The sequence below is a fragment of the Ranitomeya variabilis genome, chromosome 2 (assembly GCF_051348905.1).
Source record: "Ranitomeya variabilis isolate aRanVar5 chromosome 2, aRanVar5.hap1, whole genome shotgun sequence".
Classification (NCBI taxonomy): domain Eukaryota; kingdom Metazoa; phylum Chordata; class Amphibia; order Anura; family Dendrobatidae; genus Ranitomeya; species Ranitomeya variabilis.
Genome location: NC_135233.1, coordinates 982,941,187 through 982,947,081, shown reverse-complemented (window position 1 = coordinate 982,947,081; position 5,895 = coordinate 982,941,187). Strand labels below are relative to the sequence as shown.

The 5,895-nt window shown below is 39.4% G+C and overlaps 1 long non-coding RNA gene across 1 annotated transcript; it reads left to right on the top strand.

Moving 5' to 3' along the window:
• Nucleotides 1–1,522: 1,522 nt before the first annotated feature.
• On the top strand, nt 1,523–5,269 carry LOC143810082 (uncharacterized). The gene is made up of 3 exons (XR_013222647.1): nt 1,523–1,637; nt 4,763–4,846; nt 5,133–5,269. It is a non-coding gene; the product is annotated as an uncharacterized LOC143810082 (long non-coding RNA).
• The last annotated feature ends 626 nt before the right edge of the window (nt 5,270–5,895 follow it).

The following is a 5,895-nucleotide window of genomic DNA, read 5'->3' as shown; positions in this document are numbered from 1 at the left end:
ACAGTTACTGGAATTTTTGTTATCTCACAACTTTTTTACTTTCAACGGCTCCTTCTTCCTACAGCTCCAGGGAGCAGCCATGGGAATGGCCTGTGCAACTTCCTATGCTAACCTGTTCCTGGGGCTGTGGGAGAGGGAGCTGTTTGCAACAGATCGTTGTCTGTCGATGGTCCGGGTCATTTTATGGACCCGGTCCATCGACGACATATTTTTGATTTGGCGGGGCACTTCAGAAGAACTGTATGACTTTTTCAGAGGGTTAAATGTTAATGACCTTAATTTGAAATTGACATACAAGCATCACGAGAATCAAATAGATTTCCTTGATGTCCTTGTTAAGAAAGATGCCTCAGGTCTTCTACAGACAGACATCTTTGAAGGAAACAGCTGTCAATGCTATCCTACATGCGAGTTCGTCCCACCCTACACATACTAGCAGGTCTATTCCCACCAGTCAGTTTCTCCGCATTAGACGCCTCTGTTCATCTGATTAGGATTTTGAGACTCGAGCTACTGAAATGAAGACAAGATTCTTGGATCGTGGGTACCGTAAGCGGTCTGTCAAACATCCGTACAACAGAGCCAGAAACACCAATCGCCATGAGTTAATATACTCACCAAAAATAAAACCGACAATGGGTTTATCAAGGATGGTAACACAATACCATTCACAGTGGCATAAGATGCAAGAAATTCTACAAAAACATTGGCCAATTCTTCTTGCAGACAAAACGTTAAAACAATATTTACCCTCTAAACCTGTTGTAACTGCCCGCCGAAGAAGCAACCTCCGTGACCATCTGGTACGGAGCTACTATGTACCAACCACAGGCTTTTCAAACCACAGGTAGTAAGAAGATGAACGTATGGGGCTGTAGCCCCTGCGGAAGATGTGTGGCATGCCCTAACATAGACAAGTCAAATAATTTCCTTTCATCTAGTGGTAAGAGCTTCACCATTACTCACACGATTAATTGTTCCACACAAGTGGTGGTATACCATGCAACTTGTCCCTGTTCCGTAATATATATAGGACTTACCACACGTCCTCTAAAAGTTAGGGTTCGTGAACATGTCCAAGAGATCCTGGCAGCGGCCAAAGAAACTGATATTGATCAGTTAAAAACAATACCCAGACATTTTAAAAAATACCATTCATGCGATCCATCTGGCCTTCGTGTCAAAGGCATTGATTGCATTAGAAGTAACCTTAGAGGTGGAAATGTTGACCGTCTCTTGGCCCAAAAAGAGGCCAGATGGACTCTCCGTACTATGCATCCAGAAGGCCTTAATGAGTCATTTTCTTTTGCTCCCTTTATCTGATGTTCTGACCGCGTGCCCTAGGTCTTGTTCTTTCGGCATCTTTCTTTTCTGTGTTTTTTTCTTTTTTGTGTATTGTTTTAACTTGGTTTTATCCTTGTTGTATATATGGTTTTATTGCTTTATATTAATAATGTTCTTCTTTATGTCTCTTAGCATGATCACTCTGACTGACCATTGTTGTGACCTTTGACCCCATTCTTGAAAATTCTTTGATGGAGTTCCGGCTGTACGTTTCTCTACATCTGGATGTGCGGCCCGTTTCTCCCTGATAAATTCTAATTGATACAGCAAAACCTCGTTCATATAGAAATGGAGTATGTGCAATAAGGATTCCTTCATTCTAGGATTGACTGTCTATGTGTATCCCATTTTACATCGCATCTAATGGCCCATATCTATTTATATTGTTGGGTTGTAATTTGTTCTATATATAGTGTTATGTCAGTTTTTTAACATATTTATATATGTCTTATCTTTCTTGCCGAAGTTTCACGATGTTGTTTTTATAAATGTTGTCTTTTAGTGTTTTGTGTTAGTTTCACTATTATATCACTTCTATGCACTATTGCACTTTAGTCTACGTATCGTACTCAGGCGTAAATGTTGCCCTTAGCCATATTGTGCACTTATTCTTTAGCCATAGAATTCATCTTCACATTATCGTGGTATACATTTGTTTACCTACTCACATCCATGCAATACTTGGTAGCATATTCACTTTATCCTCAGTAGTAGGGTATTTATCACATTTATTTATATATATTTTTTTAGTGATCAGGTCATTTTCACAGGCCCAGCTTCACTGTTTGCTTTTTGTTTCATTTTTTACCTTTCCCCATATTTTGGCTGGTGCGCATGTGCACTGTATTCCGGGGCGTGTCGCGGACGATGGTGCCAATCGTCGGCGCTGGGTGGCGCTCCGGAGTCTCTCCCCACCCACACTTTTGTGTGTTTGTGTGGGAGGTCCTGGGCGGCTCTCTCCGCTGCGGTGCCCTTGTCCGCCACATCAAACCGGTACCATCAGTGCCACATGCGCCGTTCATCTGCCATTGTACCCTTATCTCCATGAGATGTTTGACTTCTTGGCCATTTGGATTACATGTATTTGAGTCTTATGATGTGTTGTTTTTTTTAGCCAGTCACATGACTATTTAGAACTACAATGACCGGCATCCTTTGCATGCACTTCCTGTTTCTTCATTTGCGGTCGCATGCTGTTTTGCCTTTACTATCATTTGTTGATTTAGATGTATATGCGCTGTCGACTTGTTATTTTATCCCTGCCTTGATGAGACTGGTAACCTTATAGTTATTTGGGCTATATCCATTAGAGTCAGATGACGTATATATCGTGCACATGACCATTTAGAACCACAATTACCAGCATCCTTTGCATGCACTTCCTTTTTCCTTGTTTGCGGTCACATGTTGTTTTTTCTTTTGCATCATTGGTCGATTGGGGTTTATAAGGGACATCTGATTGATGTGATGCCACTCCCCCTGATGAAGGCACGCCGCCGAAAAGCGTGCAGGGGAAGTGGCACCATTATCTGGGTATAGGTAAGGCATCTTTGTTATTATTATGCAGTATCCTTGATATTTATTGGCAGTATGTGGCGATTTTGTCATCATTAGTCTCTTTATACTGTGACCCTTTCTCTAATATATAGATGCAGCTATGGTGAAAAAAATTTTCTTTGTTAAATGTATTATTTCAGACTGTCTTTTTTGGATATATGGGTGTTTTTACCTAGTATAACATTGTTACCTTCTGCCATTTACTCGTTTTTGTAATTTTGGATTTTTGCCCCCTACCCAATGTGGTGCCACTCAGATCTAGTCTGATTTTTTCCAGACACTAGTGGCTATTTTTAAATTTATATTTTGTTCTATATACGTCTTATTGTGAATATGTTCTCATGCTTATTGACGTAGAACGACTAATTTTGTCCTATTTTTGAACTCCTTTATCTCTGTCTATTTTTTATAGATTATTGATTTTTTGTGCGTTTAGTGAGGTTTCTTTTTTTGTTATTATGACAGCCAAGTATGTAGATACTCTAAACTCTCCTCTCTGGTGTTGGACATTTTAGCATTGCCTTTATAGCAGTTGTTTTTTAATTAGTTGATCTTTTTACCATTATGCATTATTAACCCTTCTAGAGTCATCCTTTATGTGGGGCATTGCTTTTTAAGAAATTGCCATTGACATTCAAATAGAGCAAATAATTTTCTGTATTTCTTATATTGGTGAATATTCTACTAGTATGGGGTGCATAGCTCTGTATAATATCTCCGGCAGGTAGCAGTGGGATTAGTATTGCTTTCTCTATATTATATATTTAGGGGAGCTGGTGTAGTTACTATTCTATTTGACTATACTTTTTAAACCATTATTTACAATTTCTGATTTTCCAAAATTGTACAAAATTTGGTACCGTCACACTCAGCGACGCTGCAGCGATATAGACAACGAACCGATCGCTGCAGCATCGCTGTTTAGATCGCTGTAGAGATGTCAAACACAGCAGCTCCAGAACGATGCAGGAGCGATCCTGTGACGTAGCGGTGGTTCACTTATCGTTCTCGCAGGTCGTTAGCTCCATGTAAAACATTGCTGGCATCATTGCTTTTGCTGTCAAACACGACGATACACACCGATCTGACGACCAAATAAAGTTCTGGACTTCTAGCTCCGACCAGCGATATCACAGCGGGATCCAGATCGCTGCTGCGTGTCAAACACAACGAGATTGCTATCCAGGACGCTGCAATGTCACGGATCGTTGTCGTTCTCGTTGTAAAGTTGTTTAGTGTGAAGGTACCTTTAACTATGACATACAAAGCCATCTACAACCTGTCTCCGCCATACATCTGTGACCTGGTCTCCGGGTATTTTCCTGCTCGCAGCTTCCGATCCTCACAAGATCTCCTTCTCTACTCCCCTCTTATCTCCTCTTCTCATAATCGCATACAAGATTTCTCCCGCACATCTCCCCTATTCTGGAACTCTATATTCTAACATATCAAACTCTCACCTACTGTGGAAATCTTCAAAAGGAACCTGAATACCTACCTCTTCTGACAAGCCAGTGACCACCAAACCATGACCAGCTCTACCCTCATCTACTGTATCCTCACCCATCCCTTGTAGATTGCAAGCCCTCGCGGGCAGGGTTCTCTCTCCTTCTGTGCCAGTCGTGATTTTGTATTGTTTAAAATTTGTTTTTTATGTATACCCCTTTTCACATGTAAAGCGCCATGGAATAAATGGCGCTATAATAATAAGTAATAATAATAATCTCCACTTTACATGAGATTTTAAGCTAAGTTCATACCTTGTAGAAGTTTTGCACCTCATATTTTGTCCCAAATGTGTAACAAAGTCTATAGCAAAATCTACAACATTCTCTAAAATCTTTTTTGTTTTATTTTTCAGAACAACTTGATTGGGTACAACAATTATACCACATATGAATTTACCTTAAAAGTTTACCAATAAATAGCACAATAAAGAATTCTGGTAAGTGGAAGTCAGCAAAATTCTGAATTTAGTAGAGGGGTTGCTAGTCTATATTTCGGGATAACTTATCTGGGGATAAGTCCCTTCATTAAGTCTAGGATTGTATAGCTTTATAGCCCTCACCTTTTTCATTTGAATTTAGAAATTTCACACCAAATACTACATTAGCTGTAAATGTCTGGTAGGTTCAAATATTAGTCCATCTGCAGTGCTGAAATAAAATGTCTTGCTTTGGCTGTGCCTCTAGCTTTATAAACATCTTTATTCTTCCCACACCTCAATTTAGCAATTCTTCTAATGCGAATAGCAGAGAGACAAGCAGAATGAGGTCTCCAGAGTTCACTAGAGTCTTTCTAACGTTTTCCAGATGCGTAAGTACAAAACAGTATAGGTGAAAAGGATTCTGGGTTTTCACATGCCAGGGTCCACCTATTGACTTTAAGACCACCGTGCCTTTCATTTTGATTTTTCATTACGAATGATGGATCTGAAATAAATTGGCATGACATCAAGGAATGATTTATGCATTATTATATATATAGCTTTTTGGTCAAACATTAGCGCTCTACTTGTACATTGATATTATGTTATTTTTCATACTAGCTTATATCCTTGGACTCAAAAGTCAGAAATATTTAGAGGGTATGACCTCCATATGAACATTTCAGTTGCACGCCAACTTATAATTGCATCATGAACCTATCACTGCTATCACTGCACGTACAGGACATATCATCAATTAACCAGTAAAAACAAAGAGATCCAAATGTTAAGAAATTGGCTCCAAAGACAACTCCAAATCAAGTTTTCTTCTGCAAGACTTTTGGAGCCATGTTGTATCAGAAGACCATTATTGGGTCAAAACGTGGTCCCCTCAGACCCAACCTTAATTTGAAATTCCACAAATATGTACTATCAATCGGATGAGTGTAGTGATACATGGTGCTTTCACTTGTCATTGTAGAGAGTATTGTGGCTTATTCTGAAACAATTTTTAATAAAATCATTATTAGAGTAAGCCGACATGGGTGGGAACTGCTTTGGATTTT